Below are 15,215 nucleotides of genomic sequence, written 5' to 3'. Positions count from 1 at the left end.
CTCTTTCCTCCTATGGGCTATGGGTCCTCTTTCCTTCTTGGGGTGTATGGTGTTATGCTCTCAGGTCTTTGAAAATACAACAAACAGTTTCTGATAAGCTGTTGCCTCAATTCTTCTAGTTCAGGGAAGCTTCTAGCTCTCATATCTCAAGTTTATGCTCAAATACATGAAGTATCAAAAGGAAGGAAAAGAGACATCGTCAGCACAGATTCCTGTTTCCTGGTTCATTTTTAAGGGCAATTCCAGAGTGATTATAATCAGCTCTGACAGGCTCTGCACATCCCATTGTGTTGATGGAGGCAGCAAAAGCACTGTAATTTCTATTGTCCAGTGGGAGCCTATTTCTTCCAGTGTCTAAATAAATGAACCCATTATAAGTTTATTAAGCATATTGAATGTACCATCACACTCTACCAAGTTAAATGCTTTTTTTTCCCCTTATAAGTATGCAGTAAAATGGAAACATATTCTCAGCATTTTTCTGTCAAATGGGAAGAGATTGGCTTTGGTTCAGAATATGACATCACACAGAGTCCAGCTGCAGATGGGGATATTGCTTTCCCTCTCTGTATGCTGCTTTTTCGGTTCCTACTCTTCCCACCCTGCTCTGAATCAAGGTATACATTCTGGATCACTGCAAGTCGAGACACACTGACTAGAGCAGTTAGAGAAAGATCAGCCAAGCTCGGACAAGGCCAAGAGGTGCCTGTTGATGAAGAAATGAAGTCACCTCTAGGGTTGGCACGCTGATAAAAATGTATAACAACTTTAGGCGTAAAAATAAGCCCCGGCTCCACATCGCCAAAACTGAGAAATGAAAAAATTTTTTAAAGAGAAACTTTTCAAAGGGAAGAACAAAATTATTATTGCTTGATTGCATGAGCTTTCACTCACGGGGATTCTGGCCAAGTCTGCCCTCCCGGTTTTGTTCTTCCATTTGTTCAACAGAAGGTTGGAGAGAGGGACAGTGTGAACCTGTAATTGTACGGCTGGATAATGAAACAGAAGTCAAATGTCCCAGCAGATAATTCTCTGGTTGTAAAAGCTAAGGGTGTGGGTAGAGGGAACGTGGGAACTCTTTGTTCTGTTCTTCTTGACTCTTCTGGAGACTTATGGCTGTTCTCAAACACAGAGCTCACTGATTTAAAAAAACTCAGGGACATAGATCATATGACTAGATCATATATAGATCGTAGCACCTGCTCTGTACCTTTGTCTAGCAATTGATCTAAGTATTTGTTAGCAATCTATCGAAGTTGTCATTGCACACTTAAATTTAATATCCACAATATATTTTTATCAAATTGGCGTATTAACAGAAAAACCGTGATAAAGACAGGGACCCAGATGAGAGACTCTCTATGAGGTCAATTTCATTGAGTCTTTTCTATGCCTTTGGTCAGAAATATCCTCACTCTCATTGAAGTGAGTCTGGCTACGTCTGAGCAGACCGCTTCCCCTTCTGAAGATTGAACAGAATGCCTGGTTTTTGCAGTGCTCCTCACTGGGGGTGTTATAGGAAAGACATGAAGATTTGCCAAAGGGTATCCTCTGGGGAAACTTAAGGATGCAGAAGTTTGAAAATGAATACACCTTTTTGTTAAGTTAGTCTTTGAAGCTGCACATGGTGCTGGGACATGGTGGTAGGTTGTAATTTTGACTACCAACAGCTTAGTAGCCTAGCTTCTGAGTGTGGGAGAATCTGTATTGATTTCTTTTATACACTTACCACAAGCCCAGGTGTAAGCATCTCAAATGCAAAGTGTAACTACTAAAGAGATGTCCTGCAATAAATTTTATTGTTTTATACAGATTCCTGTTACCAAACTTCTGTTTTCCAGAGAGAGAGAGAGAAACAGACACACAGAGAGATAAACACATACCTTTATTATTTTAACCCAGAACAATCTAAAACTATTCCAGTCATCAGAAACATTAACATTAAGATAGTCAGAAGTTCATGGATGGCAACAGAGTAGCTGTGTATGCATAGTATGTAAAAATATATAATTGATAGCCCAAACTCTATCGGCATCTTCCACACCCATTGGTCTTCCATACCCACTGGAACCTGGTGGTGACTTGAGGGCCCTTCACACATGTAGAAGCATGCATGTAAAAACACATGAGTGTGAAGTTGAGAAGAGCAGTCCACCTAGGCTTGTAAGCAGCCCTGAGTGTCTTCCTTGTCTCGAGGTCTCAACAAGTGCTTTAGAAGCCTCTGGTAGTCATGGCAGCTCACAGGGCTATTTATTTCCCTGACCCACGTCATCCTCGTACGGGTAGAAATCGTGGAAGACCCACACAGTGATTCTCTGCACTGCTCTGGCGCACTCCTCCTCACCCTCACCTCTTTTGCTCTACTCCAGAACTGGGGATTGCAAGACCTCTTAGTGGATATGGGTTCTTAAGGGAACCTTGAGCCTAGGTCACTACCTGCCTCATGAACCTGGCATGCCTTCCCACTCCCCGGGACTGAGTGACTTATTCAAAACAAAGAATTGGAGCTATGTGAGCTGGCTCTGTGCCTTTTCTAATTCTAAAGTATTAAGAGACCTTTCCCAATAAATCCTGGCTAATCTCAGTGGGTGCTGGGGAATTAAACACTCTCCGGTCTCATTTTGTCACTTAGCTCCAGGCCTTTTCCAGGACCTGAGTCAACTCCTAGAAAACTCTGCTTGAGTCTCCAGTTTGAGAAGCCCTTGAGAGGTCAAGGGCTCTCCTGAAGGGAGTTGAGAATCCCAGACTAGCGAAGACCTCATAAGTATCAGATTTGGTATCAGTCCGAGAAGAACAGAAGGGAGCCTGTCCCTGAAACGCTACCAAGAGGCTAATGCATCACATGAAAAACAGCACCTCTTCCTCTCCAGGACAGCCGTGCTATTTAATACCCCCAAAGACCAAGGACAAAGAATGGCATTGTATAAGCACTGTAACTCAAGCAATTAACCAGGTAATGGCCTGTGGGTTCATTAGAGCAGAATGTCAATTAAAACAGTTGGAAGGAGATTATGCACCGCACTTAGATTGCAAATCTTATAGGCTACCCTAGTAGGACTAATTTATAATAAATGTCATATCACTACAATAGGTAAATGAAAATAAAGTTTCTTCTCTAATATGGACCTCTGCCTAATGTCTCATAAATCCCAGGAACTGAGAAGAGCAGCCAAGTGTCTAGGCTTTATTCCACACTAAAGAAAATGGGATAAATTGTGTCGAGTATCTTCTTAGCGCCCTTAACCTAATTAATTAATGCCTGTATATTTCTAGCTAATTGTTTTTTAAACATTCTAAAATATACTTGTTAGTTTTATCTTGGACTCCTGCCAAGACCTTGAAGACTAACAGGGAATATTGGATAAAATATGAATTTCAGAAGGAAAAAATATTTCTTGGAAAAATTTTTAGATGGGGATTCTTCTGTTAATGACTTTCCTGGTCTATTCCCAGGGACACGGAGTGTGAGCTTTGTCAATACAGAGCAGACCGCATTAGAAAAACTGATTTTGTCAGCCTGTAAAATGAATGCCAGTGTCCTTTACGAACTTTCAAAATGAGACTTGACTTGAGCATCCAAAGAAAGGACCCTAGTGGCTTTTCCTGAATAATGGGTGGTAGAAGAACACAATAAATAAAAATTGGTTTCTGTCTTAACAATATTCACCTAAGGTTACATCACAGTTCATTTTTATTCATGAATTATAAATCCCTTGTAAGATGTAATGAAAATAAATGATCAATATGTCCACAAATATAATATCCCACTCATTCTATCATAGACAATAATGCATATTAAGCTTCTGGAACTATTCGTAATTTTTCTGTAAAACACCACAAACAAAACATTTTTAAAGCAAAATATTTTTCCTCACTGGATAATTGTTATGAAGGAAACCACACTTTTAATGCAGCTCTGTATTGATCTATGGTGCTGTAAACGAAGCTGATCTAAACTATTATGACCTGAACAAAATTTGATTATTAGGATCTTCACTGCACATCCTCTCGGAAGAAAATTAACCACTGCATGCTACCAAGACAGCATGTGTTCCCTGTTCCTCCTTTAGAATTTGCTTTGTCTACTCTCCTCACAGACATTTACAAAGTCAGTCACTCTAGAGTTAAGAACGATTCTATACTCTAATCCACAGACTTCTGCATTTCAAAAATCAATATGAAAAATAGACTTAATACCGAAGAGCAGAAGTACCTGTTAGTAATTGCATGCTTTACCATTTCTATTCATATTTTTATTTCCTGGAGGCAAGTAATATTAATGGGAACTTTTTAAGCCTGGGATCTCATTTCAGAGGGCCTGATGGAAGATAAAATAAATCAATATTTGTAATCATCCCATACCTTACAGGTGTCCCCTTATCGGCAATCCTTCTCCTGGATAGCACCCTGGCAATTTCAATTTCGTTTGTCATCAGACAGGGGTCTGATTTCTTTTTTCCAAGGTTTGTCCTTACCCAATGAGAGGGGAGTGCCTGTGTGACAAGGGGGGTAGTAACTTCCTCCGGATCTGGAGAAAGGCTCTGAAATCTGATCAAATGCAAATGACTTGAGATTTATTAGAATCTTAGCTCTAACTTTGTTGACCATTCTTCTTGGCTTACTATTTCATCCAAAAAACTCTGTTTTGTATGAAGTGTGCTTGCTGTGTGTTATAACTTCTATCTGGTTACTTGTGTGACATATGGGTATTCTGAGACATCTTTTTCCCCTTCTCAAGGAGACTCTGTGTTAGGAGGGCAGCCATGTAGAACACATGCACATACTTGAATGCGATCCCCCTCCTCCCCAGTGCTGGGTCAGCCTATCACCCACGGAGAATCAGCAGTTCTTGGCCAAGTTCATTTCATGTTTTATTAATGTATTTTTGGCAATTTCATATAGGTAAAGAATATATTCCAGTCACGGTCTTTCCCCTCCCCCCCTTTTGCTCCCCCACCTCCAGTAAGTCACCTACACCTCCTCCCACCCAGTCACCATTTAATTCTGACATCTTTTTGGTTTGGTTTTTGCTTTCTGACCCAGCCTGCACATAAGCAGAGCCTGCCCTCATAGGCTTCCGTGTGGCCTTATCTACTGCTCAGCAGTGGCTGCACCACTAATATCAAAGTATTCTTCTCCCTCAGCAGACTCAGCAGACTGAGACTTCCAGTAGCTTCCCTGGGTGGTGCTGGGCCCCATACGATCCTCCATCATCTCCAACTTACTATTTACTGGTTTAGTTTATTAGGAATCTGTGCCAGCAACTGCAGCTTCTATGAGTCCATGAATGCCACAGCCACGTCATGCCCATAAGACAGTGTTTAGCAACTTCCCATTGTCCAGCTCTCGCATCCTTTCTTCCACTCCTTCTTCTACAATATCCCCTGAGTCTTGGAGGGGGTGGTATGGGTGTGACCTTTAGGGCTGAGTACTCAACAGTCACTTGTTTTCAATACTTGGACCAACCATAAGTCTCTGCGTTAACTGCCATTACTGCAGAGAGAAACTTCTTTGGTAAGAGCTCAGGATGGCACTCGTCTATGGGTTTAAGCATAAATATTTGCTATTTGACAGCAAGCCAGTTCAGCAAAACAAATGTCTTAGGTGCATCCCTGGTGCCTGTGACTTCCCCAGCCATGGGACTTCAACCAGGTTCCAGCACTGGTCATAAATTCCCACGCTTCTGTGAAGTGGGACGCAGATCCAATCAGAAATCAGCTGGCTTTCCTGATAACAGTTGTACCACTCTTGTGGCCGTGGGAACATGTGGCCCTGTGGGTTGGTGCTGTTGTGTGCAAAGTCAAAAGCTGAGAAAGTTCCTCGCTAACTTTTCTCCCCAGCTGCCGGCTTCCACCACTATGCAAGCTAACAAACACAGAGGAGACTTTCGGTGCAGCTCCTGTACGATTTCTGTGGTCTGCAATCAAGGTGTGTGTTATTCGGTGACAGGGGCTTATCGTCTGGATCTGGTGGACCAGGGACAATGCCTGAAACCTGTGTGGTTTGGGGGATGGGACTCTGCTGTCTTTCTTGGCCAAATTCATTTCCAAAATCATATCTTTGCCCTTATTTGAGAGTAACCATGTGATATTCCCGAGGACTTATAAATTTTAAAAATGCTATCGGCCTCTGATGGATCGTTCACTCATGGTATGCCTTTCTCATGCATTTTGATGGTGTTTAGGAGACCTTCCCAAGCCCCAGAGTCTAGTCTCGGGTTGGTCATAAAGCAGAAGGAAAATCTACATGGTTCCTGTTTCCATGGAGCTTACATCCTCATGAGAAATACAAACAGGGAGTAAAGAACAGATATGAAACACTGAAGATCGGATGCTAAGAGGCTAATAAGCATCACACCCACGCTAAACTAAAGTAACAGAGACTGAGTGAGTGGCTGTTGGAGGCTGTGGGTTGGAAGGATGCCTTTATGAAAGGTTCCCCTTTAAACTGTTGCCCTTTAGATAACAAAGAACCCCACAGTGGGAAAAAAATTGATGGAATGAGGAAGCCAGACCATTAAACTATGAATTAACACATCTGATATTTGAACAAAAGAAGAGTAAAGCAGTCATCAAAATATAGAAAAAGGACGTGAGGCAGGACAGAATAACGACCCATCCATGCAGTCCAAGGAGCCTGAACCAATGGGACTTAAACTGTAGCCCCGTTGGTAAGTAGACTCCTGATGGATGCAGCCAGCTAGTTTAACCAGACGCCATGATCCATTCCGGCTCCGGCTTATGTAAATTCTCTCCTTATTCCGTGCTCACAAACACGTTCCAAATTTGTTGTTTGAGAAATTGCGCCCTTCCTATGACTTGCACTAACTCGATAGACTGATTACTCACAGTGAGTTACAAAGCATGTTTCTAATTATCACGTGACTTCCCTGACAGCTCGTCCACGTGGAGGGAGTTCTGTGATTGTGCTGAGTAACTCAGCAGCGCCTCTGGTTAGAGTGCATTAGTGAATATCGTGAAGGCTATCTATCTCGTTCCTGCTTCAGTATTTCCGGAAAGCCGTTCGCTCACGCCTAAACACAGGCAAGCTCAAGATTAAGCAAGCTACCTACAACAGCCCTGCCTCACCCAGCTGGCTTCTTGTTTCTCTTTAGCTCCCACGGCCTCCGGGTACTGAAGGTAGGGACAATACCACCACAACTTCATTTAAAAGGCTTCATCCGGTGCCCAGAGAAAAAGCAATCAGGTCTCAATCTGAGACTCTTGGCAGGCGAATGTTAATTTCTTCACCTATAAATGGGGTGGTTTGAGCTAGATCTTTTCTCATTTTTAAATACAGGTAATGTAAAGTTATATGTTAATTTACTTTCTGAAAACACATAAACTATCGCAAGAATGTCTCAATCACTGTTTCCTTCCTCCACTCAAAATGCACACGGTTACACCTGAATCCTTCCATTCCCCTTTCATGTGTTTATACCCTGTCTCCATACCTACAATTTGATAAATAATTCACTGGCCATCTGGTCCTGGAACTTGCTTTCACTGAGCTACTTGTCTTAGAGACTTTTCCACAACAGAGCATTAAGCCTTGGAAAATGCAAATAGAACATCTGCCTTCGTCTCTTCAATTGTTGCACAGAAGAATCCAATTAAATGATTGTGTTACACTTTCGTTGACTGTCCATCAAGTGAGGGCTATTTAAACTCACTCCAGTTTTTAACCTCACTCAAATGTTGATTGATGTGACTATTTTCCTGCATTCATTATTGTGCATATGAAACGCTTCCCTGAAATAGGTTAGCTCTATCTGGATCTAAACTCACGTGTAATGCTGTAGTGAGATTGCTTACATCAGAATCACGGAAGTGTTGTTAAGAAGAAGGACAAGGGGTTGGAGCAGTGGTTCAGTGGCCGAGAGCACTCTTAACTCTTGCAGAGGACCTGGGTTGGTTCCTAACACCCACGTGTGGGAACATAACTGTTTGTAATTCCAGTTGCAGGAGGTTTGGTTGGGTTGGTTGGTTGGTTGGTTGGTTGGTTGGTTGGTTCGTTCGTTGGTTGGTTGGTTTGGTCGGTCGGTCGGTTGGTTGTTGTTTGGTTGGTTGGTTGATGGTTGGTTGGTTGGTTGGTTGGTTGGTTGGTTGGTTGGTTGGTTGGTTGGTTGGTTGGTTAGATGGTTGGTTGGTTGGATGGTTGGTTGGTTGGTGGATTTTTGGTTGGTTGGTTGGTTTGGTTTGGTTTTTTTGCTTGTTCACCTTGTTGTTTAATTTTGGTTTGGTTTTGCCTCCTTGGGGATCAGGCCGGCACACATGTGGTACACATACATACATACATACATACATACATACATACATACCTGCAAGCAAACATTTCTACACATAGAATAAAAATAAATCTTTTATTTAAAAGAAAGAACGGAAGAATAAAGGAAAAGCCAGCTTCATTGGTCTCAGCTTGGAATCGGAACTAGTATCCACAGATGTGGCAGCTCCAAGCTCCCCCAGTGTTTCCCAAACTTAATGCAGTAGAACCTCTGCCCTCGGCAGCTCTAGGGACTTTGTCTCTTAGAAATGTACTAATGAGCAAGACGCTGCCCTGAGACCCGTGCCTACGGAACTGTCGCTTCTGAGGTCCAGGACCAGAGCAGGTCTGCGAATCAGCCTGAATTCCAGCAAAACTTGTGCTTCTCAAGATACAAAACCAGCGCTCACTCCCAGAAGAGGCCCCTTTACCCTGACACCCCAATCTCATCATCCACTCTCATCGCTCTCATCAGCTCTCTGCTGGAACCTGCTCCTGGTGAGCTGTCTCCCTAGTGCATGCCGTCCCCTGCCGGAGGGAAATTGACTCACAATCCTTTCCCTTATGTTGCTTGGATGAACCTTTGTGCTCAAAGAGGAAAAGAGAAGCTAAATGAGCAAAGGTCCAAGTCTGTTGTAGATCTGAAAGACGGCATGGGACTATTAAATATAAACACATGAATAACATTCAATTAATAGTTGCCTAGTTAATAAAACCATGTGAGACAAATGCTGTCATCCCCACTTTAATACGATAGCAGAACACATCCCTTGATGTTCCTGAGAGGCCTGGGCTTTCTGAAAGGAAATGAAGAAGTGGTTCTGGGACTAAGGGGAAGGGCGGGGCTGGGGGGGGAGGCAGGACGTGGAGTGGGGGGGGGGGGGGCTGGGAGGAGTGGAGGGAAGGGAGCCTATGACCAGGATGCATTGTGTGAGAAAATGTATGTATGTAATTATGTATATCAGAACACAGAAAGTGATTAATTTTTTTTCTCAAGCTAACTGAGGAGGGAGGATTAGATGCAACACGCAAACTCAGACGCGGCCTATGCCAAAACTGAACTCGCGTTGCCTCCTTCTCTTTCCAAGGTGTCTGTGGTTTCTTTACCCTGTTCTTCCTGGGTGTTTCCGTGCCGAGCATGTGCTTTTCGCTGAAGTACCAGCAGCAACCTTGAGCAGCAGTTAAAAGGTGTGTAGCCCACTGGAATCTTCATCAATTCACTTGAGAGCACTTAGCGAGTGAGGCGCGCTATGCTGGGTCATATTAGGAATTCTCGCCAGCCTGCACTTGCTTACGCTCCCTGGCCTGCTGGCACTGGGTGGATTTATGTCCCGCTCCACTTAGATGGCTTAAAACACCTCACTGCCGGAGCCCGTGGTAGTGCTGATAAAATATGTGTGACTATACTCACAAATCATTGTCTTTACTCACATTTAATGAAATTGAAAACAACGTTTTCCAATAAGTTGCTAGACAGTTTCAACTCACTGAAACTCATTGCCAGTGTTTGATTTTTGCACCCTGTGTCTCTGCCCTGTGATAATGCTTGGTGAAAGAGATTGCTTTGTTCGGGTCATTTTTGTGTGTTTCTTTAAAGGCGACATTTTTAGCACTGATAAGTCTGTTCAAATTTAGTTGTATGAAAAACGGCCTCTCTGTGGGTCAGCTGTGTCCCCAGTGTCTCATACACCAAAGTCTTCATTCCCTCTGCGACTGTATTTGAGAGAGCTTCTAGGTATATCGACCCAGTGAGGACACAGCTCCTGCGGGTGGGATTGGTGCCCTTAAAAGATGTAAGAGAGAGATGAGTTCTGTGTCTGTCTCTGTGTGTGTGTCTCTCTGTCTCTCTCTGTGTAAGTCTCTCTCTAGCTCTGTCTCTGTCACACTCTCTGTCACCTCATTGAATACCAAGTTTTCCAGGCCACTCAAGGTCTCAGACACCTTAACTCACCATCCCCACCTTGGGATCTGTATCAGGGACTCCAGAAGAAAGCTCAGCCCTGAGCTGGGCATCCAGCTGACTTACAGATTTCTTATGATAAGCTAGACGCTGCTGTGCTGGGAAGTCTTCGGCCAAAGTTACAGTAACATCTCTACATGCTGTGCTTTCTAACCCTAATGACAGTGATTACTCAAGAGACTTCCGCATTTGGGACTTGGGGGGGGGGGGGGGGGAATGGATGTTGTTTTCTATGCTAGAGACTGATATAAGAGCCAGGCGTAGGCTAGACAAGTGCTGAACCCCTAAACTACACCCAGAGCCCTTTATGGATTAAATTTTAAGACAGAAAATGTATCAGGAGCTGGAGAGATGACTCAGGGATTAAGAGCACAAGCCATGCAGGTTCAGTTCCCAGCGCTCAGAGGAAAAGGCTCACACAGCTCCAGGAATCTGACACCCATTTCCGGTCTCCTCAGGCACCCAAGTGCACATACACACACTCACTCACACTCACACACACACACACACACACACGTAAATAAAAATAAAACTACTCTTTAAAAAAAGAAAATGCATCAGGTGAAATTAAATTTTCAAGCAGGAAAAGATCTTATATGTAATTTATATACATTCGTTTCCAAATGACTTTGTACAATGTCTTGTGTTCCTCTCCAGGGTATATTGAGTCTATCGAGTATAATTCAAAAGGGAACAATGACGGCCTAGAAGAAAGCTCCTTCAGAAAGCAGTGCACCCCCAAGCAGATCATATTCCTGACCCTGAACCAAAGGAGCTTGTGAGCTTTCTTTCCTCCCGAGCAATGCGGTCATTGAGGGCTGCAGTTCAGACAGCCTGTCAGCTCTTGTTCGCTCTGTCATTCAGTGACCTTTTCCCCCTGGACATGTATCTCACGTAACAGGTATGCACACCTGACCCTGACCGCTTTGTTCAAACTCAAAAGAGAAAGGAATTAGAGGAGAAAGCTTCCTCGCTCAGTGTGTAACAGGGGGCCTTGTGTTTTGAAGACCGTAATTTTCTGCCTCTTTAAAAGTTGGTAACACAGAGTTCTGAAACTGTTTGGAATTAATTTTACTCTGGATCAGACTTTAATTGCTATGAAATTGTTTCATTCTCCCTCTTATTAAGAATCTTATTGCAGAAATATTCATTTGTTTCCAACTCTGAGAAGCCTGTAAGGCATAGAATGGAAATTTTAAATGGCCACATGCTTCCTTATACTTTGCAACTGAATGTGTAAATAAAGTCAGCATGTAACCACCAGCCACGTCTGCGGACCTGTTCATCATTCAAGCCGGCTGCCCAAAGAGAAGGATTGTCTTCTGGGCGGCTTCAGGCCTTTTCTTAAAACCATTTAGTTCTATTCCCATTGATCCAAACAATAAGAGACCCAATGTTCCTTGAACCACTTATATTTGAAAATGCTCTTTGCTTCCTGAAAATATTCAACCTTTATAACAGCAAGACGTTTTATTTTCAATAATGTGGAGTTCCAGAATATAGGCAAATCTCCTACCAGGGACCTTTGAAATATTGCAATATAGTAGTGATTCAATTTAAACACTAAAAATAGTTTCCTTTATATCGTATATTCTTCTAAAGTCTGACAGATTTACACATCATTCTATAAAATCAATTAATATTTGCTAATGTGCATTCATAACTAATATACATTTATACCTTAGTGTTTAAAATCCAAGATAAAGTCATAATTAAACCTGAAGCCTTCTTGAATTCAACCACAGACTGACATTTGGAAATTGTACATACGGAAATTTTCCTATGTTGTTATGTTACTGGAGAGATAACTCAGAGGTTAAGAACACCCACATGTCTCCCAGAGGACTGGAGTTCAGTTCCCGGCACCCACGTTGGGCAGGTCACAAGAACTTATAACTCCAGCTCCACGAGAGCTGGTAGCCTCTTCTGGCTTCCAAGGGCATCTGTACACACATGGCCTACACACACACACACACACACACACACACACAAATAACATGGAATGTGTACACAGACTGATTTATTTTCCAGGACCTGGGTAACCTTAAGAGTAACCCCTTAAATGTTGCTTGCTTTTACCTCTCTCGCTTCCAAGACCCCCTTCCATGTGTGTCTGACCAAGTGGCTCCACAGGTTCTGTGTGGCACCTTGTGCTCCATCCCTCCCCAACTCTCTCCCTTTGCCTCTTTATCAGTCGAGGATGAGGTGTGTCACAAACTGCAGAGATATTTCTGTCCTTCGTTTAGACTTTGAAGGACCTTAAGTATAAAACATTCATTGTCTTGTTGTTTTTAAAAAAATTAAGAGCAAAAAAAAAATAAGTATTTTCAGTTTCGTAGAATTCAAACATGAGGTGAAAGGAGCCAGCCAGCCTGTGGGGTGCGTTTGAACAAAGCATCCATGGGAACAAGTGTATTAGAGGTACCCTTTCTAGTGAGCAACCCAGAGCCCAGAGATGAATCCTTCTGCAGACCGTTCCAGTCCTGATGCTCCACAGCCTCATTTTCCTTAGTGCACACGATGGGGCTCAGGACACAGCATTCAAAAATATGACTGAAGACAAAACACGGCATGTCAAAAATGTGCCTACCCTTAGTGTAGAGTCGTTATTTTTAAAATTAAAAATAAAAATGCTATGGTTTTTAAATAGCCCAGTTTTTCATTGCCATATATATGAATATATTTTATATATATATATATATATATATATATATATATATATATATATATATATATACATACTCAAAGGAAATAATACAGTCAGTAATGTTCTTCTCTAGTACAAGGAACTGAGCTCAACCCTTGAACTCCTATAAGCATGCCAGGATAGTGGCACATACCTATCCATTACTGTGGAGGTGAAGGTCACTGGCCAGACAGCCTAGGTTGCATGACAAGTTCCAGGCCAATGAGAAACACTTAGTTAAGGAAACTAAGGAATGACACCCAAGGCTGCTGTCCTCTAGAGTAACAATAAAGCCCCACTAGCGGAAAACTTCCAGTAAGAGAACAGAATCCCTGGCCTGCGAAGAGACCTAGCATTCCGGGGCCAGGCCCATCACCTGGCTAAGAGACCACCCCTGCTGGGTAGGCTCACCTTTAGTCAAACATCACCCATCACCTGGCTAAGAGACCACCCCTGCTGGGTAGGCTCACCTTTAGTCAAACATCACCCATCACCTGGCTAAGAGACCACCCCTGCTGGGTAGGCTCACCTTTAGTCAAACAAAAGAAAGAGAAGCCATGAGTTTTTGCTTTAATGAGATGCTGTGCATTTCCTTCCCAGGATGCCACACTCCCCCTGAACCCCTTTAAGGGTCATCTGGGTCTGCCTGCCCTCTGAGGCCTGAATTAGAAAAATACAAAATTCCCTTTTTCTCTTTTCTGTCTCTTTCAGATGCTTGGCAGAACCTGCATTTACTTTTCTGGAGACTCACCTGCTCTTTCTGAAAAGCTCCCTACCCCACCACGTACTGTTTGTCCACCATGTTTGACCTCCTTCCTAGGTCAAACACCTCATCCACTCTTCCTCTGTGCAACTGCTGAAGTTTACAGCTTTTTCTTGCCCTGGGTTTCTTCATTTAAACTCCAGTGAAATTGTCCATCTGAGCCCATTCTTTGGTTCTTGCGCTAACGAGAGTAAGAGCCTCTCACACCAGTTAGAGGGTCTATCTCTTACCAGAAGGAGTTTGCCCCGATTTCCCATAGGTCAGTCCTCCACAGACACACGGAAACACAGGTTAACCCAGACAAAAATATGCACACACATAATGTGTGTGTGTGTGTGTGTGTGTGTGTGTGTGTGTGTGTGGTGTCCCTGTTCCTTTTATGTTCTTCTGCCTTGCTCATTGTAGAACACACTAAGGCCCTTACCAGATGTGAACGCTGGACCTTGGATTTCCAGAACTATGAGAAATATTAATAAATGTCTGTGATTTATAATTTACACAGCCTGTGCTATTCTGCTATAAGAACACATATGCTAAGGCAGACAGTAGGACCAAGACGTCAGGCTGTTGCTACAGCAAATACCTGAGACTGTGAAGGCAGCGTTGGAACTCGGCCATGAGTAGAGACTGCAAGGATTTGGAGAAATTTCCTTGATAAAAATAAAAATAATAATAATAATAATAATTATGAAAGAAACGTAGTTTGCTTAGAATAGAGGATTAAGGTCAGTTCTCTTAAGGACTGAAGAGTATAGGACTGCAGGAAAATTGTGAAGCATTTTAAATTTTAAGTGATTATGACAAGAACGTTAGCGGAAACGTGGATAGAAAAGCGAAGTGGATTAGGTCTCTCAGACAGAACTGAGGAGCAAAGCCTTACAAACTAGAGTAAGAGCCATCTGTTAGAAAGCAGCAAAGATTGTGGCTGGATTATATCTGCAACCAGAGCTTCAAAGGAAATAGAATTGTTTTTTTAATTTATTTTATGTGTATGTTTGCTTTGCTGGCTTGCACGTGTGTGACCTGTGTACATGCCCATTGGATCCCTAGAAACAGGAATTATGGATGCTTGTGTGTTATGATGGAAACCAAAGCCAGGGCTGCTCCAAGAGCAACAGTGCTCTAACCACTGAACCATCCCTCCAACTTCTGCAACAGAGAGCTGAAGGGCAGTGAGCTAGGCTATCCGGAAGAAGAAATGTCTGAGGAAAATAGCGGAGGAGAGGCATGGCCACTTTTAAGCACATCTAGTGTAATGTGGACAAAGAGAAATTGTTTTTGAAAAAAGAATTTGCAACTCTAAGAAAAGCATACAGGCAGGAAGATTTGAAAAGCCCACAGTGGGGCCGTGAGTAGAGGAAACAGGTGTTTAGGAAAGGAAAGGTGATCAGTATTGACAAACCGCGGAGGGAGATCACCCCTCGGGTTAATGGAAGAAAGACCCTGAGGCACTTAGAGCTCTCAAGTTGCCCCTCACTTGACAGGCTCAGTGTGGGGCCTTGCGAGCAAAACATCCACTCAGGGTCCCTGTGTTCTGGCAC

At 43.0% G+C, this 15,215-nt stretch overlaps 1 protein-coding gene across 1 annotated transcript in view; it reads right to left on the bottom strand.

Moving 5' to 3' along the window:
* Otol1 (otolin 1) overlaps positions 1 to 14,293 on the bottom strand; it is a 28,748-nt gene extending 14,455 nt beyond the window's left edge. The window contains exon 1 of the mRNA XM_005344105.2: positions 14,258 to 14,293. The gene's annotated coding sequence lies outside the window, so the exon portion shown is untranslated. The remainder of the gene's footprint in view (positions 1 to 14,257) is intronic.
* Positions 14,294 to 15,215: the final 922 nt, after the last annotated feature.

This window comes from Microtus ochrogaster, chromosome 1, assembly GCF_000317375.1.
Source record: "Microtus ochrogaster isolate Prairie Vole_2 chromosome 1, MicOch1.0, whole genome shotgun sequence".
NCBI classification, from domain to species: Eukaryota; Metazoa; Chordata; class Mammalia; order Rodentia; family Cricetidae; genus Microtus; species Microtus ochrogaster.
This window is presented reverse-complemented; position numbering and strand designations above follow the sequence as displayed.